We start from the raw sequence: 25,366 nt of genomic DNA, 5'->3' as shown, positions 1-25,366 counted from the left end.
ACCAGCCTTTCTAGATATATAAAGATTTGTATTTACAACATTAATAATATATACATACCCGTCTATGCTGTGCCATACGTCGGTCGTTTTGTTTCTCCAATATATGAATCAGTGCAATCATCGTTACACTGGATAGCATACATAGCATATAGATAACATATGGATGAGTGTCCCGTGACCCCGAAGGGAATAAGCGGTAGAAAATGGATGGATGGATGGATGGATGGATGAGTGTGTGGTGTCCAACCTTTAGGATGCACTAGTCACTGTCTCCGGGTGTTCCCTGCTGTGCCATATGTCGGTCGTTTTGTTTCTCCAATATATGAATCAGTGCAATCATCGTTACACTGGATAGCATACATAGCATATAGATAACATATGGATGAGTGTGTGGTGTCCAACCTTTAGGATGCACTAGTCACTGTCTCCGGGTGTTCCCTGCTTTGAAGTGTACCGGGATGTTGCATTGGTTACAGTATAGGACTGGGCGATATGGCCTTTTATTAATTAGGCCATGTCACGATACACGATATATATATCTCGATATTTTGCCTTAGCCTTGAATTAACACTTGATGCATATAATCACAGCAGTATGATGATTCTGTGTCTACATTAAAACATTTTTGTTCAAACTGCATTAATATATGCAAATTTTAAACTTCCATGCAGAGAGGGAAATCACAACTAAGTCAATTTACCAAAACTGTATTTAATAAACAGTTATTATGCAGTGGCACAAACATTCATGTAATTTCAAAACAGAAAGTGCAAGATTGTCAGAGACATTTTAAAACAAGCTATTAGTGCACTTTTGTGCATGATGTCAATTAAAGTGCACTTTTTGTACAGAACGCCACTACAATAGTTTAAAACAAATAAAGTGCACTTTTGTGCATGATGTCACACAAGATATTTCAATAACTGTCAAATAAAAATGAGCTGCATAATAGGAAATCAAATAGTGTATGTCCTTTCGCTATGTGGTAGGTTCCTGCGGACGTTATCGCCTTCTGTTGTTGACTATTTTTTCCATCCGGTGTTGATGTGGAAATTGTTGCTTCGGCATTTTGTGGGTGTGGCACCGAACGGAGATGTTAACATGCGGAGTTTCAAGCACTCCTCATTCTCTAGCGGATGACTTTTCAAGTCATGCTACAAATTAGTAGTGCTGCTACTTTTTGTAGCAACGCTTTTGCCGCATACTTGACATATTACGGTTGTCTGTTAAACATCTTCCCGCTTGAAGCCAAACCACCAGATGATGGACGATGCTGTTTTTCTTGGGAATTCATTCTTCCTTCATTTGTTACCAGATTCGTACCTTCTCTCTCTCGTATTACCACTAGCACCGCACCGTTAGCATCACAGCTATCGTTACCCATGACGTTACCTCTCTGCTCCGTGAGGGCCTATGACGTTGCACACGCGACAGTATGTGATGTGTGTAAGAAGGTGCGCTTGTTTTAATTCTCTGTGAGAAGGAGAGACAAGAAAGAGTGAGAAACGCCTGTAGTGTAATGCCCACAGCTAAAAGCAACTGCGTGAGAACGTATACTCGAATATCACGATATAGTCATTTTCTATATCGCACAGAGACAAACCCGCGATATATCGAGTATATTCGATATATCGCCCAACCCTAATTGGTTACAAAATCTTATGAATTTCTCAGATAGACCTGATACATAAATTGAATGACAGTAGTTTTGTGATCGCATGGCACACCCATGTTTTTGTCGGTGAAACATTTCCATGATCCAAGTCTATGAGCATGAACTGATGACGCCTACTTGGATGAGAGGCGAAAAATCTTCCAAGGCAAACCAAACAGTCCAGTTGCGATCAACAGAAAGCCCTCATATCATATAAACACTTATTTCTTGGTATTGTTTAAAGCTAGCTTAACGGTTAGCTTAGCTATTAGCATGCCTTGGCTTGCTCTCGGTGTGTAACATGTTTAGCCCTGCCCTACAGTGATAATGTACTTGATAATGATACTTAAGAAATGTAATTTATTTGCCATAATGGAGGTGATTAGTAATAGCTTAGAGGAGCACTCCACATTGTGCATGGAGACACATAATTACCTGCTCGCCGCTTGTCAGCGGGGGACGAGAATAAAATAGAACCGACTAGAATAGAATAGATAGCCTTTATTGTCATTTTTAATAGTATAATGAGACTAAAAATAAATAGTGTCAGCCAGAGGGGATCAGCGTTTGTGATTGGCACTAAAAGACATTAATCGGCAATGGCAATCACGTACTTCTTCAAGAAAACAGTCCGTTTCCTAATTATTAGGTATTACAATTTTTTTTGTAAGCTCCAGTGCATCCGGAAAGTATTCACAGCCCTTCACTTTTTCCAAATTTTTTAATGTTACAGCCGGATTACAAAAAAACATACATTTTTGTCCTCAAAATTCTACACAAAATACCCCATAATGAGAATGTAAGCAAGTTTTTTAGAAACTTCTGCAAATGTATTTTAAAAAAATAAATAAGAAAACACATGTACATAAATATTCACAGTCTTTACTCAATAATTTGTTGATGCACCTTTGGCAGCAATTACACTTACATGTTTTTAATATGGTTTTGGACAGTTTCGCATTCCTCTTTGCAGCACCTCTTAAGCTACATCACGTTGGATAGGAACGGTCGGTGCACAGCCATTTTCAGATCTCTTGAGAGATGTTTAATCGATTTAAGTCTGGGCTCTGGCTTGGCCACCTAAGGACATTGACAGAGTCGTCCTGAGCCATTCCTTTAATATCTTGGCTGTCTGTTTAGGGTCATTGTCCTGCTGAAAGATGAACCGTTGCCCCAGTCTGAGTTCAAGAGCGCTCTGGAGCAGTATGTCACCCAGGATGTCTCTTTACATTGCTGCATTAACCTTTCCCTCTATCCTGACTAGTCTCCCAGTTCCTGCAGCTAAAAACATCCCCACAGCATGATGCTGCCACCACCATGCTTTACTGTAGAGAAGGTATTGGCCTGGTGATGAGCGGTGCCTGGTTTCCTCCAAATATGATGCCTGGCATTCACGCCAAAGAGTTCAATCATTGTTGTCTCAGACCAGAATTTTTTTTTCTCATGGTCAGAGTCTTTCAGGTGCATTTTGGCACACTTTTTACAAAGAAATGGCTTCCGTCTGGCCACTATACCATACAGGCCTGATTGGTGGATTGCTGCAAGGATGGTTGTTTTTCTGTAAGGTTCTCTCCACAGAGGAATGCTGTAGCTCTGACAGAGTGACTATCGGGTTCTTGGTCTCCTCCCTGACTAGGGCACTTCTCCCCCAATCATTCATTTTAGCGCCAGAAAGAGTCCAGGTGGTTCCAAACGTCCTCCATTTACGGCTAATGGAGGCCATTGTGCTCGTTGGGACCTCCAAGGCAACAGATATTTTGCTGCACCCTTCCTTAGATTTGTGTCTCGAGAAAATTATGTCTCGGCAGTCTACAGTCAGTTTCTTGGCTTGTGCTCTGCCAAATGTGGGACCTTATATATGTATATATATATATATATATATATACACAGCTTCATGGCAAAATATGTGAATACTTATGTAAATGTGATTTCTTAGTTTATTTTTAATACATTTGCAAAAAATGTCTAAAAACAAAAACTTGTTCACATTGTCATTATGGGGAGAATTTTGAGGATAAAAATACATTCATCCCATTTTAGAATAAGGCTATAACAAAACAATGTGGAAAAAGTGAAGCACTGTGAATACTGTATAACAAAGCTTGGATGTTTTGTTCAGCTAGCTTAGCATATACATTGCATTCCTCTCAGCATATTTAATGCACAAAATGCATACATTTGGCGCCAACATTCTTCTTGAAAAACTCCCTAAAGACCGACATGTCTCAAACACTACCGTCTAAAGAGAATGGGGGGATGGAGTGTGGAGAGCAGTGGGCTGAGTTGGTTGAGAGAATGAGGCAGCGATTAGCGTAATGGAATCTGCCTCACTGGAATAATGAGCGGCAAATAAAGGCATCATTAGGGGAGGAGCTGTGTGTCATTTTGAACCCAAACGTTATGTTCAACCTGCACTCATTGTCACGCCGCCATCTTTGTTGTGTCTCCATCAGCAGTCAAACATCTTCATCATACGCGTTAAACAAATTTTTTTTACAGAACTACCAAAGTGTCCATTAAGGGCAGGAAACTACCAATTACTATGTTTAATTGGTCTGGATGATACATTCAGGTTTTTGACTTTTCCACTTGCCATGAAGTACTGTGCGCACACGCACACACGCGCGCACACACACATACACAGACACATTCTTGTGTTTGTTACATACTTGAGACCTCCGAATAATGCCTACCTCTTTAGGACCACCCTTTCTAGTGAAGTGAAGTGAATTAAATTGATATAGCGCTTTTCTCAAGTGACTCAAAGCGCTTTACATTGTGAAACCCAATATCTAAATTACTTCTTTTTTTTTAAACCAGTGTGGGTGGCACTGGGAGCAGGTGGGTAAAGTGTCTTGCCCAAGGACACAACGGCAGTGACTAGGATGGCGGAAACGGGGATCGAACCTGCAACCCTGAAGTTGCTGGCACGGCCGCTCGACCAACCGAGCTATACCGCCCCACACATTATGATGTGCAGTGATGTTTTCTAATGACCGTAAGTCATGAACTATACAAAGTATAGCTATATAAAGATTTGTATTTATAACATTAATAATATATACATTAATAATATATACACATTAATAATATATACACTATGCAAATATAAAAAAAGCTTGTTGTGAAAAATTAGTTGGAATTTCACAGGAAAAAACTCACAATTTCACAGGAAAAACTTAGAATTTTGGCAGTAATATAATAAAAGTTGTAATTTTACTCAAAGCAAGTCAAAATTTTACAAGAAAAACTAAACATTCGTGCAATATTATGATAAAAGTTGGAATTTTACTCAATAACTGTCGCAATTTTATAAGAAAAACCATACATTTTGGCAACTTTATGAAAAGAGTCGTAATTTTACTCGATAAATGTCAAAATTTTATAAGAAAACGTTTAAATTTTGGCACCATTATAATAATAATCTGACAAAAGTCATAATTTTACTCAAAAAATGTCACTTTTTTACAAGAACAACAAAAGAATTGCCAATATTGTGATAAAGGTCAGAATTTTATATGACTAATGTCACCATTTTGCATTAAAAAGTAATAATTTTACATAAAAAAGTAACAATTTTACGGGAAAATATTGCAATATTACAGAAACAATATGAGAAATTGTTCCCAATTTTATAAGAAAGAAGTCGACACATTGTGATAAAAAGACTGCTTTTAGTTAATAATTTGTATTTATTTTTTAGTTTGTAATTGGTTTTTAATCTTCATTATTTACTTAAAGTTATTACAGTATGTCTCTATATACAAACCCCGTTTCCATATGAGTTGGGAAATTGTGTTAGATGTAAATATAAACGGAATACAATGATTTGCAAATCATTTTCAACCCATATTCAGTTGAATATGCTACAAAAACAACATATTTGATGTTCAAACTGATAAACTTTTTTTTTTTTGCAAAAAATCATTAACTTTAGAATTTGATGCCAGCAACAGGTGACAAATAAGTTGGGAAAGGTGGCAATAAATACTGATAAAGTTGAGGAATGCTCATCACTTATTTGGAACATCCCACAGGTGTGCATGCTAATTGGGAACAGGTGGGTGCCATGATTGGGTATAAAAACAGCTTCCCAAAAAATGCTCAGTCTTTCACAAGAAAGGATGGGGCGAGGTACACCCCTTTGTCCACAACTGCGTGAGCAAATAGTCAAACAGTTTAAGAACAACGTTTCTCAAAGTGCAATTGCAAGAAATTTAGGGATTTCAACATCTACGGTCCATAATATCATCAAAAGGTTCAAAGAATCTGGAGAAATCACTCCACGTAAGCGACATGGCAGGAAACCAACATTGAATGACCGTGACCTTCGATCCCTCAGACGGCACTGTATCAAAAACAGACATCAATCTCTAAAGGATATCACCACATGGGCTCAGGAACACTTCAGAAAACAACTGTCACTAAATACAGTTGGTCACTACATCTGTAAGTGCAAGTTAAAGCTCTACTATGCAAAGCAAAAGCCATTTATCAACAACATCCAGAAATGCCGCCGGCTTCCCTGGGCCCGAGATCATCTAAGATGGACTCGTGCAATGTGGAAAAGTGTTCTGTGGTCTGACAAGTCCACCTTTCAAATGGTTTTTGGAAATATTCGACATCGTGTCATCCGGACCAAAGAGGAAGCGAACCAACCAGACTGTTATCGACGCAAAGTTCAAAAGCCAGCATTTGTGATGGTATGGGGGTGCATTAGTGCCCAAGGCATGGGTAACTTACACATGTGTGAAGGTACCATCAATGCTGAAAGGTACATACAGGTTTTGGAACAACATATGCTGCCATCTGAGCGCCGTCTTTTTCATGGATGCCCCTGCTTATTTCAGCAAGACAATGCCAAGCCACATTCAGCACGTGTTACAACAGCGTGGCTTCGTAAAAAAAGAGTGCGGGTACTTTCCTGGCCCGTCTGCAGTCCAGACCTGTCTCCCATCGAAAATGTGTGGCGCACTATGAAGCGTAAAATACGACAGCGGAGACCCCGGACTGTTGAACGACTGAAGCTCTACATAAAACTAGAATGGGAAAGAATTCCACTTTCAAAGCTTCAACAATTAGTTTCCTCAGTTCCCAATCATTTATAGTGTTGTTAAAAGAAAAGGCCATGTAACACAGTGGTGAACATGCCCTTTCCCAACTACTTTGGCACGTGTTGCAGCCATGAAATTCTAAGTTAATTATTATTTGCAAAAAAAAAAAAAAGTTTATGAGTTTGAACATCAAATATCTTGTCTTTGTAGTGCATTCAATTGAATATGGGTTGAAAAGGATTTGCAAATCATTGTATTCCGTTTATATTTACATCTAACACAATTTCCCCACTCATATGGAAACGGGGTTTGTACATATTTATTTATTTTTTTAATAACATTTTAGCCAAAGGGGGCGCGTTTCAATTTCTTACACACACTTGTTATTACATATGTTGGCCAGAGGGGGAGCACTTAAATTTTTTACACACACACTTGTTATTTCCTATGTTGACAAGAGGGGGAGCACTTTTAAAAGCGACACACAGTCAATTTGAAAAATCCCTCCTTTTTGGGACCACCCTCATTTTGATAGATTACCCCACCAGGGGTGCAAATGAGCCATTCTATATTAGATGCAATGGTTTTCCGTATTGGGACCATGATTTCGGTCCTAACTTGTTCACCGGTCCTCATATGGAAGGTACTTTTCCTTGTTGATGTCTCAAGAAGGGTAGAAATACAACACACACACACACACACACACACACACACACTCACACTCATACTCATACTCATACTCATACTCATACTCTGACCTGAGGCTTTTTGCTGTGAGGCCCATCTTTACATTCTTCATCATCAAGGAGTGAAGGTGTTGTCCTGTGAGGACAAAGACAAAGGTGAAAAGTCTTAAGTTGTTGACGTGAGTGAGAATAAGAAGCGTGTTCCAGATATCCAAACACGAGAATGACATGACAGGAAACAGACGGCGGCAGCGCAGACAGGAGACATTTGCGGGGTGAAGGGAGACGCTTGAAGGAGACGGACATGTTGACAGCATCAAAAAGACGAGTGGGAAGATGGGCGGCTCACTGAGGCCGACTGGATGGCGCGCTCGGAGACCTCGTTGCCCCGGCAACCGTCAGCTGATCACTCATTCACGGATCAGAGAATTTAGTCAATCTTTAGTGTCCCTGGGGGACAATTAGGAGGAGAAAGACTTTCTGATGTATAGCAACGCCAATTAGAATGAAACTTGAAGTCGAGGGTAGAAGTTTTTTACGCTGGTAGTAAAGAACTTGATAGACACGTCAGAATTGTCAAGATCAGTTTGGGAGCGTGCATGGACTGACAAAGAGGTGAAGGATAGCGGCCTGTGCGGGGTCCTCCCCCGGTCACTCAGGCAGTGTGGGGTTGGACAAACAGGTAAATGAGACGGACACATGAAGTCAGGCCTGATTTGGGAATGACGAGCATGATGCTAACACACTTAGCATGATTAGCTTCCCTGCAAAAGCTCTTCATCTTCAGGATGATGAGAAGACATTGTCTCAAGACACTTTTTCAGTCTTTATGACAGCGTACACTTTATAGCCATGTTCTTTCCGACTGGGGGGGTTAAAGGATGAGACGGCCAACAGGTTTACGCTCCATCAAACCCCACTCCATGATTCTTCTTCTCTGCTCCTCGGCCACGTCCACGCTCCACGCCTGGCCACCTCTGCGTCAGGCGCCGTCATCTTCGCGGCTCGTTAATCATGATTAACATTTACCATGGAGGCTGTTCGTTAGTACCTGGTCTACACCTTCTGCTGCCCATCAGCACCCCCGGAGGGGACAAAGTGCTGAATCATGACTGGAGGAATGCCTACACAGATGGCCGGAAGATGGATTTAGTGTTCCTTTTCCTGACAGGAAGGAAAGGTGTATTCCACTAGGAACATGTGGCAGTAAATAAAGTTTGTTTTGTGATGACCCGACACACAAGGATGCCGATCAAGTGTGCAATGCAGTGCATCCTGGGTAAACAGTCACCTTGCAGCTCTCTTCCCTCGACCATTATATTAGGGAGCAGGGAGGGGGGCTGCAGCATTGGGGTGCGCCGTGAGAAGGTCAACTTGATTCTATTTTAGTTTTATTTTGTATAGAGCGCCAGATCACAACAAAAGTCATTTAAAGATACACAACTCCAGGCTGGAGAAACTGATCAGGCGGGCCGGCTCTACTCACTGGTGACGGTGGCAGAGAAGAGGACTGTTATCAGTAACCAGAGGAGCCTGTTCAGTGCTAGACTGCTTCATCCCAAGTGCAGGACTAATAGACTAAAAAACTCCTTTGTCCCACACACCATAAGACTGTACAACTCCTCTCTGGGGGGGAGGTGGTTACTAGGATGACATGAGATGCAAAACAATAACAATACTGAAATAAACTGCAGCAAAAAATAGTGCAATTAACAGTGCAATACATTTTCATAACATGGTCACTACTGCCTAGTTTCTCTTGTTATATTCTTATTTTTACGGTTATATTTTTATTGTTATTTTTGCTTTTTATTTTTATTCTTATTGTAATATTTTCTATTTTATTTCCATGTATACCCCCATCATTTACTTATTACTTTTTAAATTCAATCTCAATTCTGTACACTGCTGCTGGAATTAAAATTTTCCTGAGGGAACTCTCCTGAAGGAATCAATAAAGTATTATCTATCTATCTATATCTATCTATATCTATATATATATATATATATATATATATATATATATATATATATATATCTGTAACATGTCCGCTAATTAAACAGACTAAATGATCATATCTTTTAACTTATCTTATTTACATGACAGCATGGCATTTTTGTCGAAACATAGTTGCACTAAAGTTTCTGTATTATGCGCACAAAAGCAATCGCAATAATTAACTAGAAAATTACAGCGGAAAATTTTGATGGGCCTGCTAACTTTGCCTTGAACCTCGGTCAGTTGAAGCCGGCATACTTTTAAGATGGCGCAAATTATCCAAATCCAAGATTTTTAGGTTTAAACATACACAATTAGCTAAAAAGTTATCATAGAACATTAGCATGCTAACATAAGAGACGTTAGCATTCTTACAAAGTTGGCGGCAAGCATCAAAATCCACAATTATTAGGTTTAATCACACACATTTAGGTCAAAAGCTACCGTAAAACCTTAGCATGATGACATAGGACGAGTTAGTGTACTTCTAAGAATAGCGCCAAGTACTAAAATGCACTATCTTTAGGTGTAAGCATACAAAATTAGCTGGACAGCAACCATAAAATGCTAACAAGCTAATATGAGAGACATTAGCATACTTCCAAGATGGCGGCAAATATTTTTATGTTTAAACAAACAAATTTAGTTAAAAAGCAAGCATAAAACATTAGCATGCTGTTAGCATGATGACATCGGACAAATTAGCATATTTGTAAGATAGCGCCAAGTACTAAAACGCACTATTTTTAGGTTTAAACATACAAAATTGGCTAAAAAGCTAGCATTAAATGTTAGCATGCTAACATTAACACGCTATTTAAGAGACGTTAGCATACGTCCAAAATGGCGCCAAGTATCACAATTCATGATTTTTTTTAGGTTTAAACATACACAATTAGCTGTAAAGCTAAATAAAAAGTTAGCATGCTAACATTAGCATGATGACATAGGACAAGTTAGTATACTTCTAAGATGGTGCCATTATTTTTGGGAGTAAACATACAAAATTAGCTAAAAAGCTGGCATAAAACATTAGCATGCTAATATAAGGGATGTTAGCATACTTCCAAGAGCTAAAAAAAATAAAAAACGTCAGCATGCTAACATTTTCACAGGTATGCTAACAGTTTACATGCCAAACAAAGTCTGATTCTGGCCAAACGCTTCAAAATATGGACTTCTACAAAAGGCCGTCAGTACCTGAAGGCTTTGAGGGAACCATCCTGTGTTTTTAGATTTCAAATAGGTAGAGAAATGGCTGAGTTTGAGCGATTAGTATTTACTATTTTTGTCGTGATGAGAGGGAGTTACTTAACATTGAGGTGAATGAGACGACCCATTACCTCCCTGCTTGGCACTCAGCATCAAGGGTTGGAATTGGGGGTTGAATCACCAAAAATGATTCCCGGACGCAGCCACCGCTGCTGCTCACTGCTCCCCTCACCTCCCAGGGGGTGATCAAAGGTGATGGGTCAAATGCAGAGAATAATTTTGCCACACTTAGTGTGTGTGTGACAATCATTGGTACTTTAACTTTAAGTTAACTTAAAAGGCTGACTTTTTTGGCTTTGAGGGCCAACAAAAGCTAAATTGTACACGTCAACCATAAAAGTGACATTTTCTGACAGAAAACATGCGAAATCCTGGCGGCACTTGCCTCCTCTTGATGGCCCCCCAGCCAAAACCAAATGTTGGATGTCAAAACGTGTTAGCCAGGGATAAAGTAGTAAAAAGTGAGTGAACAAATTGAGATAAAAAGCACAAAACATGGCTGCGCTACAAGAAGAGATCATCTGTCTGCATTCTGCAGTTGCCAGAAAAAATCCACCATCGTAAAAGGGGGGTTCCAAATCAATTGGCCCATTGAGTTGTTTTTTCCTGAATAACGCCGCCACTTCCAAAAGTGAAGTGGTGGCGTAGACGCAATCGACACCTTTCCAAAGATATAATATATGTCTGGGTTTGTCTCATATTAAATGCGGTAGAATTACATAGAAGCGCGGCAGAATGAGAAGGAAAAAGAGAATGAGAAGGAGGTGGAGGTGGAGGTGGAGATGGAGATGGAGATGGAGATGGAGATGGAGATGGAGATGGAGATGGAGATGGAGAAGGAGAAGGAGAAGAAGAAGAAGATAAAGATGAAGAAGAAGAAGGAGAAGATGAAGATGAAGAAGAAGAACAAAAAATAAGCCCAAGCAATATTAAGATGTGCTGCTGCACATCACCACTGACTGGGCGCTTGCATAGCAGCAGACCCATAGGTTATTATAAAGCAGGGGTGGGCCAACCAGTCAGGGACTAAGAGACACTTTTTTTTTTACTGTGTTACTGCAAGGAGCCACATCCTACACATGGGCACACATGAACATCACCCCATCCCTTCCGCACGCACGCACACACGCACACATACACACACACAACATCTGCTCAGCCAGATTTATCTGAGTGCCTCGTAGTTTTTGGAAAAACTGTTTCTGCTTTTCTGCCTGACTTTTCAAAGTGGCCAACTTGTGCTTGCAAAGTTCTGTCCCTTTAGGAAAATCCTGGTCGATGTTAGCATGGAGTGAGCTGAAGTGACGCTGAAGATTTGAAGCTTTGAAATGCGCTAATGACGCCTGACATATAGCAGAATGGCTTGCCATTACGTTCAACAAAAAAATATAAACTCTCCCACTCTGTTAAAAATGTCCTGTGTTCTTCTTCATATTTTCGTTTTGCTGTGCTTTTTTTCCTGCCATTTTGAGAGCGAACTTGTCACAAATTGTTTACTACTGTGATCTTACGCACATGCACAATTGACGTCACTCAAACCGGCTTCGGCTTCTTCTTCTTATGTTAGACTGACCATACGTCCTCTTTTCCACGGACATGTCCTCTTTTGCGGAGCTGTCCAGGCGGGGTTTCTTAAATACCTCAAATGTCCGGCATTTTGAGTTAGGGTTGCGTGTATTTTCGATGTACGTCCAGGGTCAAGAACGGGTTGAAAACAAAACAAATTGTGGAGGCGAGCGCACGCAGCAGCATTCGTGAGGGAGGGGCAGAGACAGAGAGCGAGAGAGTCGAGAGACAGACAGGACACAAGAGAGAGATGTGGAGAGACAGACAGGACACAAGAGAGAGATGTGGAGAGACAGACAGGACACAAGAGAGAGATGTGGAGAGACAGACAGGACAAAAGAGAGAGATGTGGAGAGACAGACAGGACACAAGAGAGAGATGTGGAGAGACAGACAGGACACAAGAGAGAGATGCCGAAACGTAAATGCAACTTCACGGATGAAAGGTATCCGTGTTTTGGTCCTGGCCGTGACACATGGGAAGCAGAATGCACTGTGTGCAAAGCAGGAAGGTATATATCTGTGGCAAATAGAGATCTACAAGCCCATATCGACACTACAAAACAGCTGTGCAGGGCGAGAGCTCGTCTGCTGTGTTTTGTTGAAATAGAATTAACTTGTTTTGAGGCATTATTTATGTTTACATTGTATACAAGAGGTTATTTGGAATATTTCTACCTCTGCACTTATTCTAAAACTGTGAATGTTACAGAATATAAGTGTGACGTATTTTGTTATACTGTCAAGCAGTGTTGGCGTTATCGCACTTTTTGTGTCTTTTTAAGCATTGAAATCAGAAAGGACGCGCAATTCCTGAAGCCTGCGCGTCACCCGGACACGGATTTTATTTTTTTTACCCACCGTCCGGTTTGCTTGTTTTTTTTATTGTATCGATTATCGCTTTCCGCCAGTGTTTTCTTTTGTTTGAATTTGCTGTGTCAAATTTCCGTCCTCGTTTATTGCGTTTTTATTGGTCATAAATTTTGATTCGCCGAAAGTTTTATCAATGACAAATACTGCCTCAGTTTGCACTCAGACAAGTTTACCGCGAGGGGCTGTAAAAATAAAGACTTCATGGTAAACACTAAGGCACTAATAGAGTTGTTACACCTTTCCTGCTTCCGGCTCCCAGACCGTAGTCGAGGAGCGCAGGGGAGACGTTCCTCCAGGGCCGATGTACTTCGGGGGTAACACCCTCCACTTTACCCGGCAGTGGGTCTTTACAGCTCCGGACTCGAGGGTGAATGACGAGGCCGGCGGTTTGTTGCAACTTTGTGACTTTATTGGTGTCTTGCACGCAGCCATCCACCAAGCTACTAGTACCTGCACTACAAACTGTTACCGCTCCCTCACCTCTCTCGCCTACCCACTCACTGACGTCACTCACCTCACATGCTGTCATATCTTTAAAGGCCTACTGAAATGCGATTTTCTTATTTAAACGGGGATAGCAGGTCCATTCTATGTGTCATACTTGATCATTTTGCGATATTGCCATATTTTTGCTGGAAGGATTTAGTAGAGAACATCGACGATAAAGTTCGCAACTTTTGGTCGCTGATAAAAAAGCCTTGCCTGTACCGCAAGTAGCAGACGATATGCGCGTGACGTCACAGGTTGTGGAGTTCCTCACATCCGCACATTGTTTACAATCATGGCCACCAGCAGCGAGAGCGATTCAGACCGAGAAAGCGACGATTTCCCCATTAATTTGAGCGAGGATGAAAGATTTGTGGATGAGGAAAGTGAGAGTGAAGGACTAGAGGGCAGTGGGAGCGATTCAGATAGGGAAGATGCTGTGAGAGGCGGGTGGGACCTGATATTCAGCTGGGAATGACTAAAACAGTAAATAAACACAAGACATATATATACTCTATTAGCCACAACACAAACAGGCTTATATTTAATATGCCACAAATTAATCCCACATAACAAACACCTCCCCCCTCCCGTCCATATAACCCGCCAATACAACTCAAACACCTGCACAACACACTCAATCCCACAGCCCAAAGTACCGTTCACCTCCCCAAAGTTCATACAGCACATATATTTCCCCAAAGTCCCCAAAGTTACGCTCGTGACATGCACATAATGGCACGTACGTACAGGCAAGCGATCAAATGTTTGGAAGTCGCAGCTGCATGCGTATTCACGGTACCGCGTCTGCGTATCCAACTCAAAGTCCTCCTGGTAAGAGTCTCTGTTGTCCCAGTTCTCCACAGGCCAATGGTAAAGCTTGACAGTCATCTTTCGGGAATGTAAACAATGAAACACCGGCTGTGTTATCCGGCACAACAGTCAGGGGGTGCATTCTACGGCGGGGGTGCGTTATCCGGCACAGCACCTGCCGTAATAAACCGCTTCCCAACTACAGCTTTCTTCTTTGCTGTCTCCATTGTTCATTGAACAAATTGCAAAAGATTCACCAACACAGATGTCCAGAATACTGTGGAATTTTGCGATGAAAACAGACGACTTAATAGCTGGCCACCATGCCGTCCCAAAATGTCCTCTACAATCCGTGATGTCACGCGCAGGCGTCATCATACCGAGACGTTTTCAACAGGATATTACGCGCAAAATTTAAAATTGCACTTTGGTAAGCTAGCCCGGCCGTATTGGCATGTGTTGCAATGTTACGATTTCATCATTGATGTATAAGCTATCAGACTGCGTGGTCGATAGTAGTGGGTTTCAGTAGGCCTTAAAGGGCCACACACACACATACGCTACTCTGATAACATAGTTAAGAGCCGCGGGTTGGCAAGGCCTGTTATAAAGTCTTTGCTTTCTCTTATGAAAATGTCTTGGAATGTAACTGTGGAGGAGTGATTGCAATACAGTCACATCAGCTGTTAATTCATATTTGAGTAATATCTTGTCTAACAGTTTTAGTCTAAGTAACAGTCCTCATGTGATTTATGTTGTATTGCTTATCTTCCCATTGACCTGTTTTGTGTCTGAAAAGATACACTTCTTTTATAGCTCCCTGCTCAATTCCTAAATTCCAAGAACGTACTCTCCAAATGCATTTCTTTTTTGATTGATGCTGCATTACTGCCTTTCCTAAGATTTAACCAAAACATCTCTGTACAGTGTACACAATCAGATGGAGTCTGTTTTTAGGTCATCTTCCTCCTTCCTTCCCCCCAAAAAACGGGCCATTTCGCCCAACCCCACCTTTCTGTTTTCATTTCTAAGGCAGATATAAGGGTCTGAAAGTTTTTTTTGTGTTTCTCTCTTGCTTTCCCCCCCTCCCCTCTCAGCAGAGTAGACTTGCTTCTCTATAAACTCTAAAATAAATTATTAAAATATCTTAGCTTTCTCTGGACATTTCTTTATTGAATAGGAAAAAAATCCAAAACACAGCCCGAACTCCCTAACCCCTGAACACACACACATACACACACTCACACAGACACACAAACACACACACAGTGCACATGCATGTGTGCACCCCAAAAGTAACTGTCAAAACGCGATCATGTTATACTCAGCTATCACACACCCCCCCCCCCAGACCCCCACCCCGCCCACAAACACACACACACACACACACACACACACACACAAATGTGTGTACACTAAATATAATGGTGGAGGAGCGATTGCAATGCAGTCAAATACAAGTGTAAGTGCCAGATTTGTTGGCCCTATACCCACAACCCCCTACACCAGGGGTGTCAAACTCACTTTAGCTCAGGGGCCGCATGGAGGAAAATCTGTGCACACACGGGCCGGACTATTAAAATCATGGCATTAAAACTAAAAAATAAAGACAACTTCAGATTGTTTTCTTTGTCTTATTTTGGCCAAAAATAGAAAAAACACATTCAGAAAATATTACAATAAAAATATAGAAAAAAATACCGGCAGCGTTAAAGTTTAGATCCATGAAGGAAAGAAGAAAGTTAATGAATGTTTATAACTGAATAAATTTACATATGCATAAAAATGTGTTTCCTTTGTATTGTTTATTTTTAATGAATTAAGTAACGTTTATGACAACCTTTTTCCAAAACACAATATAGAATGTGAGATATAACAGAATAATGCATACATTTATCATTTGTTTTCAAAATGGTTACAAAAAAGTGGCACCCCAAAAATTTGCTGTGGGAAGAAAAACCAATCAGCCTGTCCAGGAAAAAAAGTTCTTCTTGGAAGAAAAATATAATTTTTATGACTTGATGGGGTCCCTGGGACCCCATTTTGTCAATTACTAGCGCCAACACTGATGCATTTGATAATTTGATGCGTGCAAAACAGCAGCAGGCGGCTGTGGCCTGCGGGCCGGTTCTAATATTGATCAAATATCATCCCGAGGGCCATAGATAATTCATTCTTGACTTGGCCTTGACTTTGACACCCCTGCCCTACACACACACTTACAATGCACATGCATGTGCGCACCTCAAAAGTAACTGTGGAGGAGCAGTCACATTACAGTCAGCTATGCTGTATACGTGCATTGTTTCAGCTTTGTGATGCTCACACACACACACACACACACACACACACACACACACACACACACACACACACACACACACACACACACACACACACACACACACACACACACACACACACACACAAGCTGTGCACATGCATGTCTACCCCAAATGAAGGAGGAGCGATTGCAATACAATCCACTACGCTGCGCACATACATGTGTCACCTTAATCAGACCTCCCCTGACCCACATACCCCCAGCACCCCAACACCCTATGCCGTCAGGGCCAGCAACGCCTTCTCTGCTGGCCTAACATAACCAGAAATCATGATCATAATTAAAGATAAAAGTATTTTTTTATTTACTTTCCCTTATTATCTAAAAGTATTCACATTCTCTTCATGTCATATTATGCTCCTTCCAGCGCTGTTGTTTTAAGTTTATAGAGTTTGTATCCAATCAGAATTCAGCTAGTTTATGTTGCCATGCTGTACCAAATCTGCCAGAGGCCTTCAGAACCAACAATGCAGGCGTCCGTGCACTGTAGGTGAATGGGCACATACAGTGATAGACAGTTGCGATAGCCAATCAGATCACGAGTTGTTGTACATAAGGGCTTCTAGATGGCCTCAGGCAGATATATATTGTGATGTTATGAGCCAGGTAACATAAAAACTCTATTACCCAGCATGCCACAGTAGTGAAGAGCATGCGCAGTAGCCCTGTTTCGGTTGTTGAATGTAGACATGCCGGCAGCGGGATATTTTTGATGAGCACGATGTGGAGTAAACTTTAAGAACTCAGCCAACACGCCTCGTCTGCATCTTTTATGATTAGACAAGACAACACATATATTTGCAAAGCCATTTTCAAGAAGGATATTTAAAGAGAAACTACATCTTGTGGGACCATGTCGCCCATCACCGGAAGCTAGCTCAGCTGTCGATAAAATGTGAGTTCAGATATTTTATTTCTTTATTTTTTCACGTTTAAAATGTTTTAATTGCTGATGCGGGTTTATTGATTTTTAAATGCGCCAGAAAATAACCCGTTTTGTACAATGCCCAGTAGGGCGTAAATGTGTTTCTGTAAAGTATTTCTCCAGCAATGGTCACGTGGTGACATAAATGATGGTATTTTGAGAGGTAATCATTGAAGTCGGACATCACTGAAGGCCTGGGTGGGAAACGCACGGCCCACCACTGCACAAATGTAACTGTGGAGGAGGGCTTTGGCACCAGCATCTAGACTAGATCTGACCAATCTAAGGGCCTGTCCCCAGAGAACCATTTTTAAGTGGAAACGGTGAGGATATGTACCGTTTCGGCCTTTTATCCCTATGAAAACTGCGTTTTTGGTGGTTTGAAACAAAAGTTTTTGAAAACAGCCTCCAGAAGGGGAAACTCTGAAATCTCCGACATTGTCGTTTACATGGGGCGAAAGAAGCCGCCAGAGTACCCGAGAATGATGCGTCACCGCCTTGACAAGGACAAGGTGATGTACAGTAGTTACTACTGTTAGCACTATGGCAACAAAACCTTGTAATCAACTAGACACACATACACAATAATAATGATACACACATCATATTATTTTAAATACAACAATGTAAAGCTCGGGCCACCGGAAGAACGAGTGCTTGTTTGTCTCCTTAACTATTGTACACTACAGCTAAAACCAGTGCAATATACCGTACTATAATGCACTAGTGATGTTTAACTTATTAAACGTGTAGAATGGGAACGATGTTGGTGAATTGTGTGTGTGTGGTGTAAACAATGACAGCCATTTTGTCAGGAACTCGCATGGCTGCAGTAGTTGTGACCCCAACATGCAGGAAACGAGAGCTCGAGAGTCTTTTAATACACTCAGAAACACAAAAGGTGCAGCAGGGAAGTGCACGAAATCATAGCAGCCACCAGCGCTGACTCAGTAACAATTCAACAGAGGGTCCTTGACATAATCAATCCTCCAGCTCTGAGGAACAGGCGAGGCAGGCATAAATAGCCGCCTGATTGGCAACTGTAACCAGGTGTGCCCGGCTGCCAATCAGCTTGGACAGTCAGACCATCTTTCCCTCCTGCTCTCTCCTACCTACACCCCCATCAGACGCCAGGCCAGGCCTATCACAAAGACTGTTATGACCTGGCCTGACGATGCACTCCCCAAACTTCAGGACTGCTTCCAACACACAGACTGGGACCTCTTCCAACAACAGGAGCTGGAGACAGCCACAGGAACGGTGCTGGACTACATAAAGTTCTGCATCGGGAATGTGACTGTGGAAAAAACCATCCGGGTTTACCCCAACAAGAAACCCTGGATGACCAGCCAGGTCCGCACACTCCTCAGGGCCCGCGACGCAGCCTTCAGGTCAGGGGACAGGGCACTGTACAGTGTTGCTAGAGCCGACCTGAAGAGAGGGATTAAAAAAGCAAAGGCGGACCACAGGAGGTGCATAGAGTTCCATCTGTCCAGCAAAAACTCCCGGGAGGTGTGGCGGGGCATTCATGACATCACGAACTTCAGAGGCTGCAATATGACAACTGCGGATCAGAGTGCGACACTGGCAGAGGAGCTTAACTGTTTCTTTGCCCGTTTCGAAACCCCCCAGCGACACTCATCTGCTCCAGCCCTGCCCCCGCCCCCACCGGGCTCCGGCGCCACTCCACTCACTGTACAGGAGCACAGTGTCAGACGAGTGCTCCTGGCTGTGAACCCCAGGAAGGCTACCGGACCAGACGGAGTACCTGGAAAAGTGCTCAGGACGTGCGCCCACCAGCTCGCTCCCCCCCTCACCAGGATCTTCAACCTCTCCCTGGCTCAGGCAGTCATCCCATCCTGCCTGAAGTGATCTACAATAATCCCGGTGCCGAAGAAGTCTCCCATCACCAGCCTGAATGATTACCGACCAGTGGCCCTCACTCCGGTAATCATGAAGTGCTTCGAGCGACTTGTTCTCCAGCACATCAAGGACCATATCCCTCCAGACTTCGACCCCCACCAGTTCGCATACCGGGCGAACAGGTCCACAGAGGACGCCATCGCTGTTGCTCTCCACTCTGCTCTGAACCACCTGGAGCAGCAGCAGAGCTACGTCCGGATGCTCTCTGTGGACTATAGCTGTGCCTTCAATACAATAATCCCGGACAGACTCTGCAATAAACTGGACACTCTTGGCCTCCCCCCTCTCACAAACACCTGGATAAGGGACTTCCTAACGGACCGACCCCAGAATGTGAGACTTGGCCCGCACCTCTCATCCTCCCGCACGCTGAGAATCGGCTCCCCACAGGGCTGTGTGCTGAGCCCCCTCCTCTACTGCCTTTACACCCATGACTGCAGTCCGGCCCTGACAACCTTACCGTCAAGTTCGCCGACGATACCACAGTGGTCGGGCTCATCTCCAGGGGTGACGAGGCTGCCTACAGAGAGGAGGTCCTGAAGCTGACGGCCTGGTCTTCGGAGAACAACCTCGCTCTCAACACCAGCAAGACCAGAGAGATCATAGTCGACTTCAGGAGGAGCAGCACCGACCCTGCCCCCCTCTACATCAACGGCGAGCGTGTAGAGAGGGTCCACACCTTCAGGTACCTTGGAGTCCACATCTCTAATGACTTCTCCTGGACAGTCAACACCACATCAATCATCAAGAAGGCTCAGCAGCGGCTACACTTCCTTAGAGTCCTCGGGAAGTACAACCTGAAGCCTGACCTGCTGCTGACCTTCTACCGCTCGTCCATCGAGAGCCTGCTGACCTACTGTATTACGGTATGGTACGGCAGCTGCACTGCAGCAGACAGGGAGAGGCTGCAAAGAGTGGTCAAGACGGCTCAGAAGATCATCGGCCGCCCTCTCCCCTCTCTGACTGACATCTACACCTCCCGCTGCCTCAACAGAGCCAGTGCCATCATCAAGGACAGCACCCACCCTGGCTCTGACCTGTTCCACCTGCTGCCCTCTGGGAAGCGCTACAGGTGCATTAAAACCAAAACAAACAGGCTAAAGAACAGCTTCTTCCCCAGGGCCATAACCATCCTGAACGGACTGCCCCATTGTCCCTCATAACTGCCTTCTCTTCGGTGCAATAACCCATTCCACCAACCACCCTGTTTTTGTTTTGTTTTTTTTCATGTATATATTAATTTCACACCATATTCATTGCACTTCTACATTTTTTATATTTTTATATATTTGCACATTGTTTTTCTAGCATGCACACATCGCACTGTATGGAATGGCCTCAATCTCGTTACCTTGCGTAATGACAATAAAGCTGATTCTGATTCTGAGGTGAGGGGAACAAGCGCTTAGGGAGACATGCAGGAAATTGAAAAAATAAGACGCTGACAGGAAATAAACACCAACAAGGAAACACAAACTTAAGTGAAGTGACAGATCGTGACACGTTTTTTTTTACTTCATTCTAATGGACAAGATTGACTTTTTAAAATAGTGCACATATACAGTGTCAAACAATTAAAGACTACATACACTCACCTATATAATCACAATCCAACATCCTCTTGTTCATTTTCTCATTTGCACGCACCTCGATCCTTCAGACAGTTTTTCTTTATTCTGTCTCGTCCGTGGCTGCCGTGTGTCTGAGTAAAAAACTATAAACAATTTAAAATGGATCATCACCTCATTGCAAACACTATGTTAGGAAATAGGAACAACACACCAACACAAAGAATATGTGTCATAACTTAACACACTTATAGTTACATCACCATGCTAGCTAGACTAGCTCTGGTGTAGCATGACAAGTAGCTGGTAGCAGTTAGCTCGTCAAGATTAAAGAAGCACATTTCTGCTTTAGTTGCTCCAAGAGGCAAACTATGGCTGGTTTGACTCTAAAGCCTGGTGAATACTCGCGCGTCACGTAACTTGCGTAGGCGATGCCATCTTGTCTCCTCCCCTTGCATACCTTCCCTGAGGACCTTCCCGCCGGGCTTACATACACCTTCCAAAAATCCTAGGTTTGTGTCGCCAATAACACAGAGCTTTGATTGGTCAGTTTTTGCCAGGGAGAGTCCCTGAACACAGGCAAGCATAATTTGTGCTTGAAATGCACATATTACTGTATGAAAAAAAAAACAACAGTGACTAAACATTTGCATGTAAACTTATAGTGTTCTTAATATCTCTGTGCACTTTAAAAAATAATTACTGAATGTGTCGTTTTTCAGCTTATTGTGTTGTTGTTGCGACCAGAGAAGTCACAAAGTCCGACACTCTTTTCAACTTTTATTGCCAATCTTCTGCTAACCTGTTCAATTCCGACACATATTCTTTCTCATGCACACACGTCTTTTTCTCTCACACTTCTCATCCATCCATCCATTTTCTACCACTTGTCCCTTTTGGGGTCGCGGGGGGGGCTGGAGTCTATCTCAGCTGCATTCGGGCGGTAGGCGGGGTACACCGTGGACAAGTCGCCACCTCATCGCAGGGCCAACACAGATGGACAACTTTCACACTCACATTCACACACTAGGGCCAATTTAGTGTTGCCAATCACCCTATCCCCAGGTGCATGTCTTTGGAGGTGGGAGGAAGCCGGAGTACGATCCTCTGTCAATAATCTTCCAGGCAGGGTATATTTACAAACATTTGTGAACTCTGAACACATTAACACCAGCATGTCGTTAACTTACAATAGCTATTGAACAGTTTTATTTACAATTACTCTCTCTTATCCCATGTCCTGAACGGCCGAATAGCGTTGCAAATAATAATAGCTTCCTCTGCTGTGACTCGTTCAGAAGTTGCAGTCCATCTTCATGAAGGTATTTTCCTCCGGTTTATAAGTAAAACATCCATTAAAAGTAAACTGATCATTGTGAATGATTAGTTCCAGTGTAGACAAGGATGTCGATGTTGTGGTTGTCGTCTATTGTCACTCTTCACAAGAAAGAAAGTATCGAGTCAACGACAGCTGCAGTTTCTCTTCTGTAGACACTGCCCCCTGGTGTTTTGGAAGAGAACTAAAAGGCTGGTGCCACCGCCCACAGAAGAACTATAATTCCAACAAGACGCCGTCCGGCACAAGTTACGTGACGTGAGAGTATATTCCAGCCTTCAGCATTCGAGAAACGCTGTAGAAAAGGGGTGTCAAACTCAAATACAGAGTGGGCCAAAATTTAAAACTGAACACAGCCACGGGCCAAGGTTGAACAAATTAATTAATTAATTTTGATAGGGACCCAAACAAGTTTTGCATTAAATACTGAACAAGCAAAGCTTATATAACTTTATAGTGACATGCAAAATCGAGTTTCAAATAATAATAATATCCATCCATCCATTTTCTACCGCTTGTCCCTTTTGGGGTGGCGGGGGGTGCTGGAGCCTATCTCAGCTGCATTCGGGCGGAAGGCGGGGTACACCCTGGACAAGTCGCCACCTCATCACAGGGCCAACACAGATGGACAGACAACATTCACACTCACATTCACACACTAGGGACCATCTAGTGTTGCCAATCAATCTATCCCCAGGTGCATGTTTTTGGCAGTGGGAGGAAGCCGGACTACCCGGAGGGAACCCACACAGTCACGGGGGGAACATGCAAACTCCACACAGAAAGATCCCGAGCCCGGGATTGAACCCAGGACTACTCAGGACCTTCGTATTGTGAGGCACATGCACTAACCCCTCTTCCACCTTGTAGCGTCCCGGAAGAGTTAGTGCTGCAAAGGGTTCTGGGTATTTGTTCTGTTGTGTTTATGTTGTGTTACTGTGCGGATGTTCTCCCGAAATGTGTTTGTCATTCTTGTTTGGTGTGGATTCACAGTGTGGCGTATATTTCTAACAATGTTAAAGGTTTTTATACTGACACCCTCAGTGTAACCTGTATCGCTGAAGATCAAGTATGCGTTGCATTCCCTTCAGTGTGCGTGCCCAAGCCGCACATATTACGTGACTGAGCCAGCACTCGTTGGACTGGACGAAAAGGGGACGTTACAATTTTCGGGAGGGGCACTGAAATTTGGGAGTCTCCCGGGAGGTTTGGCAAGTATGAGAATTAGCGGTGTACCGCGGTACCGCCGCTGTATATAATCGGCGGGCCAGCTCTAGTGTTAATTTGATATCGCCTCACGGGCCAAGTGAAATTACACGGCGGGCCAAATTTGGCCCGCGGGCCAGAGTTTGACACCCATGCTGTAGAATAAGGCGAGTTTCAGTGGATGAAGAATCTTCAGGACACCAAGTCAACATTCTCTTGATATGTCACAGTTTTGTAATCAAATGTGACGCACAGAAGTAATTCCACCTCGCCATCATTCAGTCACTTTGTTTGCGTGCAACTGCCACCATTGCTATGTTTATTTTTTTTGTGTGTGACCGGAGAATAGAACTTTACACGCATGCACAGTCCTTTCTTCTTTAGTTTTGCTGGTTCCGGTGGCTTTGTTTGCTTACAGCGCCACTTATGACGAGGCACTGCGTTACATTATTCTCACTCAGGCAACGTTAGCGCCTGAATGCGACTCACTATTGATAGGACACTGTGGGGACGCATTCCCTTTTTTAAGACCACACAAAAACGAAAAACAAACGTTTCTGTGGGGACATGCCCTAAATCTATGAGCATTAACTGATTAAGCCTGCTCGGATAAGAGGCAAAACGTCTTCTAAGTCAAACTGAACAGTCCTTTTGCGATCGATTGAATGCCCTGAGAATACAATGACCCGCATGAATGAAAACATCCATCGACAACAGTGGCGTACCTTCTGCAATACAGTCACATGCACCTGTCATACACATGCACACACACACACACACACACACACACACACACACACACACACACACACACACACACACACACACACACAGTCCTGACATGGATGTGTGCACTCCAAATGTAACTGTGGAGGAGCGATTGTGTTACACTTGTTTTAGTTTGTTTCAGTTTGATATGCCATTCCCACTACACACAAACACACACAAACACACACACACACACTCACACACACTATGCAAGTGCATGTCTTCACCAAATGAAGGAGCGATTGCAATACATTACGCTATCTACACACACACACACACACACACGCACACACACACACACACACACACACACACACAAGACATGTAAACATGGAGGAGAGATTGCAATAGAGTACAGTCGGCTGTGCATGTGTGCGGGTGTTAATCACCTTAATCAACCCACAAACCACACCTAACCCAAACCTAGCAGAAAGGCCGAGCAGTGTTGACTGCATGTTTCCATGGTTACAGAGCTTTAAAGGCTAGATAAATAAAAGACAAATGAAAAATAAAATGAAACAATCTAGTTTGTTTCTGACACTGACTTCCATCTTCATTCATCTCAACACGCTTAATGAATTCCCGTCATGGATAGGAAAGAATTCCGTTTTTCATGTGTGTGGACTGCACAGCGGTGGGGTTTTCCGCCACAAGCTCCGATCAGGACTTGAAGACCGGGAAGAATATGACAGCGCTCATGTGCGTCCACAGGGGGAGAGCACAGCCAACAACAACAAAACAAGACGCTGGCCTGAAGAGGAATGCTCACCTTGTAATGCACCCGGCAGACCCGTGTGACCTACTGTGGGCTCAGCGGGACCAGTAGAGAGCACCCTTGTTCTGAGACGGAAGGAGAAGTGGAATCTCTCAAAGACAACACTGATGACTTCAGGG

General features: G+C 43.0%; 1 protein-coding gene across 1 annotated transcript in view; it reads right to left on the bottom strand.

Annotated features, from left to right (window-relative positions):
• grin2da (glutamate receptor, ionotropic, N-methyl D-aspartate 2D, a) overlaps nt 1–25,366 on the bottom strand; it is a 399,219-nt gene that overhangs the window by 347,772 nt on the left and 26,081 nt on the right. The window contains exon 3 of the mRNA XM_061966842.1: nt 7,467–7,530. The gene's annotated coding sequence lies outside the window, so the exon portion shown is untranslated. The remainder of the gene's footprint in view (nt 1–7,466; nt 7,531–25,366) is intronic.

This window comes from Nerophis lumbriciformis, linkage group LG11, assembly GCF_033978685.3.
Source record: "Nerophis lumbriciformis linkage group LG11, RoL_Nlum_v2.1, whole genome shotgun sequence".
Classification (NCBI taxonomy): domain Eukaryota; kingdom Metazoa; phylum Chordata; class Actinopteri; order Syngnathiformes; family Syngnathidae; genus Nerophis; species Nerophis lumbriciformis.
Note: the sequence above shows the minus strand (reverse complement) of the source record. Positions and strands in the feature narration are given on the sequence as shown.